Consider the following 10,717-nt stretch of genomic DNA (forward strand, 5'->3'; position numbering starts at 1 on the left):
TGCATCGCATGAAAAGAAAATACAGCTAAATGAGGATTTTACGAGAATGGCGAGGGAGTAAGTACAAATGTTTATTAGAATAATATAGTACAATATTTAAGTTTAAAATTCTGTTTTTGGCTCGTTGTCCTGTTTTTCACAAACGCCTGTTACCATACAGGGATGTCAGTAAAATTCGATTTTATAAAAATGAGCACAACATTAACATTGTTAATGTGGTTAAGGTACGTAAGGCTTCTGTTTACTCTGCAAGTAGCGTACAATTACGTTGTAGAATCACCTACCCGCATAAGTGTAACTGTATAGCTAAATATTTATGAAAAAAACGGCCATACAAGTAAGCCTGTTAAAGTGGGACTTAATACTACTACTAATAATAACGTAATATCAGAACTACCCCCGTGCTGACTCGGGAGCGGCGAGATGAGCACACGCAGTCCTCCGAAGCGTGTGCCGTCAGCCGACCGCTTTTTTTTTTTTCACACTGCAGACTCACCATGCAGCCACCCAGGGCTACAGCGTCGGAAGACAAAGCAGCTTACAGGCAAGCCCGCAGGCGCCCGGACAGACTACAGGGGTCGCTGGTGCGTGGTGAGCCGAGGACACCCTGGCCGACCTAACCCTCCCTCCCCCCGGAAGACGCTTGGCCAATAGTGTGCCGCCCCCTGGGAGCTCCCGTCCACGGTCGGCAAATGAATAGCCTGGATTCGAACCCGCGTCTACCGAGTGCTTTTACTGGATGCGTCACTCAGGAGTCCGTTATTTATTTATTTATTTATTTTACAAGGGTTTGATGAAGTAACAGCCAAAATGGTTTGTGTCAGACTTGTTAGAAAGGACAATATCATGGGCTCCAACACATTTAGCATTCAGGGTAACATCAGTCTATGTAGATTATATAGAAAGCTTATCGTTGGCTTAATCATATTGTAAACACCCATGTTCCCGCACAGCTGTACTCCCAACTCTTCTCCTAACTACCTCCACAAACAAAGACTCAGGCTCCCTTTATATACCACATGGCTGGGACTTGATTGATCGGTTATTCGATCGAGACCCAGCCACATTCCACATTGGAATTAACCCCATCCCTGCCACACTTAAATACAAAACTACACAAAACACTATTAACATGTGCAGGGCTTCTGCCCCGTCACTAATATATATATGAAGCTTGTAAACACCCATGTTCCATGCATGTCTGTGCATTAAAATATTAAAACTCAGTGTTATACTTATTTAACCTCTAATAACAACAACATCACTGTGTATAAACGTACAGAATATTTATAACACAGGAAAGCGATTTGAATCAGCCGACTGTTATAAAACAACGTGCAAATAAACTGCCTGACTGTACTGGGGAAGCGCTGCTGGAGAGAGCAGACAGGATGTGTTACTTGGTAATGTACAGATACACAGGTACACAGGCCATCAATCACAGAGAATTTATTTTTATTATTAATAAACTGACTGACTGTACTGGGGAAGCGCTGCTGGAGAGAGCAGACAGGATGTGTTACTTGGTAATGTACAGATACACAGGGACACAGGCCATCAATCACAGAGAATTTATTTTTATTATTAATAAACTGACTGACTGTACTGGGGAAGCGCTGCTGTAGAGAGCAGACAGGATGTGTTACTTGGTAATGTACAGATACACAGGGACACAGGCCATCAATCACAGAGAATTTATTTTTATTATTAATAAACTGACTGACTGTACTGGGGAAGCGCTGCTGGAGAGAGCAGACAGGATGTGTTACTTGGTAATGTACAGATACACAGGTACACAGGCCAGCAATCACAGAGAATTTATTTTTATTATTAATAAACTGACTGACTGTACTGGGGAAGCGCTGCTGGAGAGAGCAGACAGGATGTGTTACTTGGTAATGTACAGATACACAGGTACACAGGCCATCAATCAGAGAGAATTTATTTTTATTATTAATAAACTGACTGACTGTACTGGGGAAGCGCTGCTGGAGAGAGCAGACAGGATGTGTTACTTGGTAATGTACAGATACACAGGGACACAGGCCAGCAATCACAGAGAATTTATTTTTATTATTAATAAACTGACTGACTGTACTGGGGAAGCGCTGCTGGAGAGAGCAGACAGGATGTGTTACTTGGTAATGTACAGATACACAGGGACACAGGCCATCAATCACAGAGAATTTATTTTTATTATTAATAAACTGACTGACTGTACTGGGGAAGCGCTGCTGGAGAGAGCAGACAGGATGTGTTACTTGGTAATGTACAGATACACAGGTACACAGGCCATCAATCACAGAGAATTTATTTTTATTATTAATAAACTGACTGACTGTACTGGGGAAGCGCTGCTGGAGAGAGCAGACAGGATGTGTTACTTGGTAATGTACAGATACACAGGGACACAGGCCATCAATCAGAGAGAATTTATTTTGATTATTAATAAACTGACTGACTGTACTGGGGAAGCGCTGCTGGAGAGAGCAGACAGGATGTGTTACTTGGTAATGTACAGATACACAGGTACACAGGCCATCAATCACAGAGAATTTATTTTTATTTAACAGCAAGTGAACAACAATATTCTTCTATCACAGATCACAGATTTAACTACAGAAATCACAATACCCAATAGAGAACTAAACATTTATAATCATAGTTGTGCGAAAAGAATGCACAAGAAAATATAAACCAGGTACCATTTGTGTAACATTACAACAGCATTCGTTATACATGATACACCACCCACTCCATATATATCGTGGGTGCCGGGGTCCAATATAGATTCGCTATATATCAAGGGCCACGATATAGTGAGAGACCCATAGAAAAACAAATAAGCTAACAAATACTGTACAACCAGTCCCTCGTTTTATCAGGGGTGTCAAGAGTCCAGTATAAATCCTCTATGCAACCCGCTTTTTCTCATTTTTCGTATGAAAAGCAGCACACCGTTTTAATTCGAACAGCGGAAGGTAATTGCGTCTCATCAACTTCAGTCTCCAATTAATTTTGTGAGTCTTCCTCTCATTTCTAAAATGCACAAACCTGCTCCATTGAAATAATCCATTCCGAACAAGAACATAGGAGGCTTGTTGCTAGGGAGCTGACGTCACTGCCTTGTGGCTTTTGCTAGTGCATTGCTGCCACATGTGAACACCTTGTTGGCTAAAATAAAAAACCCTTCAGCAAGTAGATATTTAATTTGCTTTGTGTTATTGTGCAATACGTGTGTATATGAGAACAACACGGTATTAATGCTTTGTTTTTAATTGTTTTGTGTATTATTGTTTGTGATGTGCAGTACAAAATAAAACAAACAGTAATTCTAAGTGCCTATGTAGGTACACGCAGATAGACAGTAAAAATGGGGAGCCAACTCCAGGACCGCGATGTATCAGAATCCGCAGTATAACGAGGGGTGGGTGTATAGTGCATGCTGGGTGTGTGCTGTTGCTGTTGGGACTGTCTGACACTGCTCCACTGGACCTCACAGTATAGAACATTTTGTTACGTTTGCTGCTGCTGCTGCTATTGCGTCCCACCTTTTCACTAGTTTTATTGCGTATTGCACTATAGCATTGGAGTTTTCTGCTTCTTTTCTTGCTCTTTGCTTGTAACGTGTCAATAAAGCTGTGCATTCTCTCTGTTGTTTTTCCTCACACTCTGACATTAATGCTCTCTTTCTCGTTTCTCTCTCTTCTTCGTCTTGGATTTCCTCTTCTATCTGCCTCATTTTCTCTTGAAGCTCTCGCTGGTTCTTTTCCTTCAGCTCCTGTATCTCCAGGTCTATTTGCTGTTTCTTCTCCTTCATGATCTCTATTACTCTTCTATTTTTTTATTTACTTTCTTTAACATCTCACTGGTGTAGTAGGTGTTGTTGTTGTCTGTCACTATGGTCTCTATTTTCTCTATGAGCTTTGTGACCTGAGTGCGATCGTTCTTTTCTTTGTTGTTGAAGGCGTGATACCTGTACCCACATTCCATTAGCAGCTGCTCGAGATCATCTTCAGCTTCTTTAACATATTGCTCAATTGTCTCCCCTTCCTCCAGATCGTCCACGCGGGTAAAAAGGATCATTATGTAGTTTGTAGCTTTCCCACCAAAAAATCATCTTGATTAGCTTCACTGTTTTCCTCTCTTCCTCTGTGAATCTGCCCACCTGTATCACCAGGAGGAAAGCGTGGGGTCCCGGGGCAGACTGGGCGATGCATTTCGCAATCTCACTTTTAACGTCCTCTTCAGACATCTTCGTATCATACAAGCCTGGTGTGTCAACCACAGCAACGCGTCTCCCAGCAACTTCTCCTGTTCTCTTAACACACTTCTTGGTTTTTGATTTGGAGCTGGCTTTCGCCTCAAACTCCTTTCTTCCCAGGATGGTGTTCCCTGCGGCACTCTTCCCAGTTCCAGTTTTCCCAAACAGCACAATCCTGATTTCAGAGGAGCTGGGAGTTTGTGTTTGTACACCCTCTATTGCTCCAGCTTCATGGCTTGGTCCTGCTAGAAGAAAGGAAAGGGTTATTTTCTAATCCTAGAAATAGAAATATCTTTATTTGTAAATGTACATTTTGAAATCATGAAAGCTGAGGTTTAAACAGTGAATTTACAACACAATTCAATGACAAACATTTCAACTACAAGTATTTTTCAATGTCTTCAAATGTTGGAATGTTTTGAGCTTAAGAGGGGTGGGTGTGTGCTAATTATCCACGAATGAGATCAAATAAATAAAATAAAAATACAAAGATGTGAAGGATCATAGATAGTGTGAGGTCTTAAGTGGAACTTTGTCCTGGTATAGTTGTGTTTAGTTCATTGTGAATGGGCGATTCGTTGTGCTGTTTCTTGTTGTTCGTTGGTCTTTCTTCCGTATAAACCTGATATGCATGCGTGCTGATTGAAATGGTGGAGTGATGCTAGACTCTCAGTGCTGTTTGAAATGGTGGTGGTGTTGATTGAAATGCTGGAGTGATGCTAGACTCTCAGTGCTGTTTGAAATGGTGGTGGTGTTGATTGAAATGCTGGAGTGATGCTAGACTCTCAGTGCTGTTTGAAATGGTGGTGGTGTTGGTTGAAATGCTGGAGTGATGCTAGACTCTCAGTGCTGTTTGAAATGGTGGTGGTGTTGGTTGAAATGCTGGAGTGATGCTAGACTCTCAGTGCTGTTTGAAATGGTGGTGGTGTTGATTGAAATGCTGGAGTGATGCTAGACTCTCAATGCTGTTTGAAATGGTGGTGGTGTTGGTTGAAATGCTGGAGTGATGCTAGACTCTCAGTGCTGTTTGAAATGGTGGAGTGATGCTAGACTCTCAGTGCTGTTTGAAATGGTGGTGGTGTTGATTGAAATGCAGAGAGACTGGAGTGATGCTAGACTCTCAGTGCTGTTTGAAATGGTGGTGGTGTTGATTGAAATGCTGGAGTGATGCTAGACTCTCAGTGCTGTTTGAAATGGTGGTGGTGTTGGTTGAAATCCAGTGATGCTAGACTCTCAGTGCTGTTTGAAATGGTGGTGGTGTTGGTTGAAATGCTGGAGTGATGCTAGACTCTCAGTGCTGTTTGAAATGGTGGTGGTGTTGGTTGAAATGCTGGACTGATGCTAGACTCTCAGTGCTGTTTGAAATGGTGGTGGTGTTGATTGAAATGCTGGAGTGATGCTAGACTCTCAGTGCTGTTTGAAATGGTGGTGGTGTTGGTTGAAATGCTGGAGTGATGCTAGACTCTCAGTGCTGTTTGAAATGGTGGTGGTGTTGGTTGAAATGGTGGAGTGATGCTAGACTCTCAGTGCTGTTTGAAATGGTGGTGGTGTTGATTGAAATGCTGGAGTGATGCTAGACTCTCAGTGCTGTTTGAAATGGTGGTGGTGTTGGTTGAAATGCTGGAGTGATGCTAGACTTAGTGCTGTTTGAAATGGTGGTGGTGTTGATTGAAATGCAGAGAGACTGGAGAGAAGCTTGACTGTTGCAATCATGCCCTACATTCTTTACAATAAATAATATAAACAGTGGTGGTTTGGCAGTTGAACTCACCTTTGTTAAATCCTGTGGCTGTGCTGTAGATGTATTGTACAGTACCTACTGGTTGCCTTTGCCAGCCCTACACAGTTGTATAAGGCTGAGCATGAAAGCTGATGCCTTTGACACGCATATTGGGGATTTCAGATAAGCAAAAACTACTCAGAGTAGTGATGATATGTCAGAGTGGCCAGGCTGACAGAGAAACCCATGTTCAATACAGATCAAATCTGTCAATGTATTCAGTTTAAAAGCCATTCTTTTTATACACAGTTTTCTCCATTTAGCTCCAAGGGGAAATTTGTTTTCCCAAGAGCGGGATCAGGGATGTCAAAAAGAAACCCCTTAAACACAAACATTATGCAAGTCAGTCAAAAAACTAAGAACGGTGCAATTGTTTATCTCATTAATGAAAGATTTGAGGCAAAAAATGTTGTACTACTATTATGGCTTCCGGTATATACTTTTTTTTAAGCAATATCATGATTGATTACATGATGTTAAATAAAATGTCTAAATTATGTTCATATAGTTTTTTATTATGTCTCAATCCTAAAATTCTAGGTGATGCGAAACTTGTAGCCACAGCTGTAGATACAGAAAGATGAAAATATCAAAGTAGCACCACATGAAAACAAGATGAAACACAGAGATGGTGATGCTGCTATAAAAGGCAATCTCATCTCACAGTGATGATCAAACCAGCACAGGTGTGCAAAACAAACTTGTCAGTTCTTCACAGGTAATTACAAATCTTCTAAAAGTATATCGTTTTTACATTTCTGATGTATCTTAGAAATACAAATGTCTAATACGAAGACATTTATTTAACAGATAATAGAAGGCATATTCTATTAAGTGCATAGGTCTGATAACTCAGCCAGAAATACACACTTCAATACCTGTGATCCACACACTTCAATACCTGTGCTCCACACACTTCAATACCTGTGATCCACACACTTCAATACCTGTGATCCACACACTTCAATACCTGTGATCCACACACTTCAATACCTGTGATCCACACACTTCAATACCTGTGATTCAATACCTGTGATCCACACACTTCAATACCTGTGATTCAATACCTGTGATCCACACACTTTAATACCTGTCATCCCCACACTTCAATACCTGTGATTCACACACTTCAATACCTGTGATTCAATACCTGTGATCCACACACTTCAATACCTGTGCTCCACACACTTCAATACCTGTGATCCACACACTTCAATACCTGTGATCCACACACTTCAATACCTGTGATTCAATACCTGTGATCTACACACTTCAATACCTGTGATTCAATACCTGTGATCCACACACTTCAATACCTGTGATTCAATACCTGTGATCCACACACTTTAATACCTGTCATCCCCACACTTCAATACCTGTGATCCACACACTTCAATACCTGTGATCCACACACTTCAATACCTGTGATTCAATACCTGTGATCCACACACTTCAATACCTGTGATTCAATACCTGTGATCCACACACTTCAATACCTGTGATCCACACACTTCAATACCTGTGATCCACACACTTCAATACCTGTGATTCAATACCTGTGATCCACACACTTCAATACCTGTGATTCAATACCTGTGATCCACACACTTCAATACCTGTGATCCACACACTTCAATACCTGTGATCCACACACTTCAATACCTGTGATTCAATATCTGTGATCCGCACACCGTGGAATAGTTTGTTATGAAATAACGTCCCCTTGACATGAATTCTAATGAATAGTTTGAACCCTTCTCGCTCCTTGTTCTTTACATTAGGTAATGCAATAGATCCAAGAATAATGATATTTCCCAAGGAATGATAACATGGATTACTCTATGGGTCATTCTGAAGAACAATATATTTGCTATCTTTTATTATATCTAAATATAAGCCAATTACTAGAGTAAAAGTGTAGCTTTGAAATCTTTGTTATATGTTTTATCCATAACTATTAAGCACTCAATAGCCCAGAATTGAGAAATTACTTCTATTCTGAAATGTTCATTTTCTGTTATTGGTTGTCTTAATATAGTGCTGTTTGCTCATTTTGAATCCTGCATGACCTATTTTTCTAAAAAAAAAAAAAAAAAGTGTATCAAGCACTTGAAATCTATGGACAACACTTCAGAAAACATTATTCCCTAGCTGTCTAAACTTGAAGGAAAATACATCTATTATTATTATTATTATTATTATTATTATTATTATAACTTACCGACATCATCAGTATCTAGTTCATAATATGTATTCATTTGTAATTCATTTCTATTTGTGATACATTAATTGCAGGAGATGCTACATTCGTGTGTATCTAAACAATGTATATAATATAGTTTATTACCATGCAGTAGTCTAGTTGAAAGTTCAAAATGTCCCTCACCTGAAGCCATTGTCTCTGCTGTCCCTGCGCTGGTAATCTGAATGAACTCTGGTCTGTGTTTCTATATGTAGGATCTGAAGCCAGTGACACGCCTACAGTGCAATGTTACTTGTACACCATTGGTTGATTGTTGAAACACACAAGAAGCCACACTTCTTACAAGCACTGCAGGACTCTTGTGGTTCCAGTGATACTGTCAAACATATATATCACTGCAGTGCACAGGTCCTTATATTGATTACCAATGAGCTACCCAGTTGATTTTAAAGTTGCTGTAATAACTTATAAGGTCCTTCATGGATTAGGGCCCTCCTCTCTCCAAGAACACTAACTCTGTATATTCCTACTCGCTCTTTGAGATCACAAAATGCAGAACTCTTAATTGTTCCAAAAAGTCGTCTTAAATCAGCTGGAGCTTGTGCTGTTGTGCTCCTCGTTTGTGGAACTCTATTCCGGTTGACATCAGGCAGGTTGAAACACTGGATTCTTTTAAGTCTAAATTAAAGCGAGGTAACCAGTGGTGTACCACAGGGATCAGTATTAGGTGCTCTGCTATTCCTAATCTACAATAATGATTTAGATTCTGGTATAGTAAGCAAACTTGTTAAATTTGCTGACGACACAAAAATAGGAGGAGTGGCAAACACTGTTGCAGCAGCAAAGGTCATTCAAAATGATCTAGATAGCATTCAGAACTGGGCTGACACATGGCAAATGACATTTAATAGAGAAAAGTGTAATAGAGAGTATTGCATGCAGGCAATAAAAATGTGCATTATAAATATCATATGGGAGATACTGAAATTGAAGAAGGTAACTTATGAAAAAGACCTAGGAGTTTATGTTAACTCAGAAATGTCTTCATCTAGACAATGTGGGGAAGCTATAAAAAAAGGCCAACAAGATGCTCAGATATATTGTGAAAAGTGTTGAATTTAAATCAAGGGAAGTAATGTTAAAACTTTACAATGCATTAGTAAGACCTCACCTAGAATATTGTGTTCGGTTCTGGTCACCTCGTTACAAAAAGGGTATTGCTGCTCTAGAAAGAGTGCAAAGAAGAGCGACCAGAATTATCCCAGGTTTAAAAGGCATGTCGTATGCAGACAGGCTCAAAGAATTGAATCTGTTCAGTCTTGAACAAAGAAGACTACTGGGCGATCTGATTCAAACATTCAAAATCCTAAAAGGTATAGACAATGTCGACCCAGGGGACTTTTTTGACCTGAAAAAAGAAACAAGGACCAGGGGTCACAAATGGAGATTAGATAAAGGGGCATTCAGAACAGAAAATATGAGGCGCATTTTTTACACAGAGAATTGTGAAGGTCTGGAACCAACTCCCCAGTAATGTTGTTGAAGCTGACACCCTGGGATCCTTCAAGAAGCTGCTTGATGAGATTCTGGGATCAATAAGCTACTAACAACCAAACGAGCAAGATGGGCCGAATGGCCTCCTCACGTTTGTAAACTTTCTTATGTTCTTAAAGAATACTTTTTTGAATGTGCTTTTCTATAATTGCATGTAACTGGAGTGTGTTGTATATTTGAGCTCTCTGGTTTTGTTTGCACAACGCGGTGGGATGCCATGACGTGAAGGGAGGATGCTATATAAAAATACATGTGTATTGTATTGCATTAGGTGAAGGGAGGATGAATAAGAAGTTGAAACTGGAGCCTGTACACTTATAGGGATAAGCAATGCTGGAAAGAATAATCAGACGGGTGCTGTTGGAGTATATTGGTAGATCAACAGTGAAAATCTTTACCTGTGCTTTAGATTCAATGTTTCAATTGAACTGGCACTGTATAAAATAAAGAGCCGGTCAGGAATGTCAAACGGAGACACATTGAAATCATCCTGTAGCCCGAGGCACTGCCAGGTCCTTAGAAACCACAGCACAGCACAGCTTTTCTGGGTTTCCATTCGCTCAGTTTATTTTACTTGAGTAAACCGGGCTTTTCACTCGACGTCATGCAAATGAATGGGAAAGGTGGGGGTTGATATGTAAATTAACTATGCGTAAAGTACTCGTGCTGTTTTTGGAGATTACTGGTGACATTTTGTGAAAATGTGGTTTCCATGCGCAGAGAACTGGTACACGAGTGAATCTAAGCTGCTGTAATAAAGCAAAATACCCTGTGCCTGCTTGATTAATAATGTGCTTTACTGCTCTTGACCAAATTGTTTTTCAATTTGAGGAGGCTTGTGCTGTCAGAGATGCTCTCCTTTCTTTTAAGTTGTGTTGGATTTACTGCTGTGTTAAATATTAATGATGCAAACAAA

At 40.2% G+C, this 10,717-nt stretch overlaps 1 pseudogene; it reads right to left on the reverse strand.

Moving 5' to 3' along the window:
• Nucleotides 1-2,028: 2,028 nt before the first annotated feature.
• On the reverse strand, nt 2,029-8,451 carry LOC131728041 (GTPase IMAP family member 9-like; annotated as a pseudogene).
• Nucleotides 8,452-10,717: the final 2,266 nt, after the last annotated feature.

The sequence above is a fragment of the Acipenser ruthenus genome, unplaced genomic scaffold, assembly GCF_902713425.1.
Source record: "Acipenser ruthenus unplaced genomic scaffold, fAciRut3.2 maternal haplotype, whole genome shotgun sequence".
Taxonomy (NCBI): domain Eukaryota; kingdom Metazoa; phylum Chordata; class Actinopteri; order Acipenseriformes; family Acipenseridae; genus Acipenser; species Acipenser ruthenus.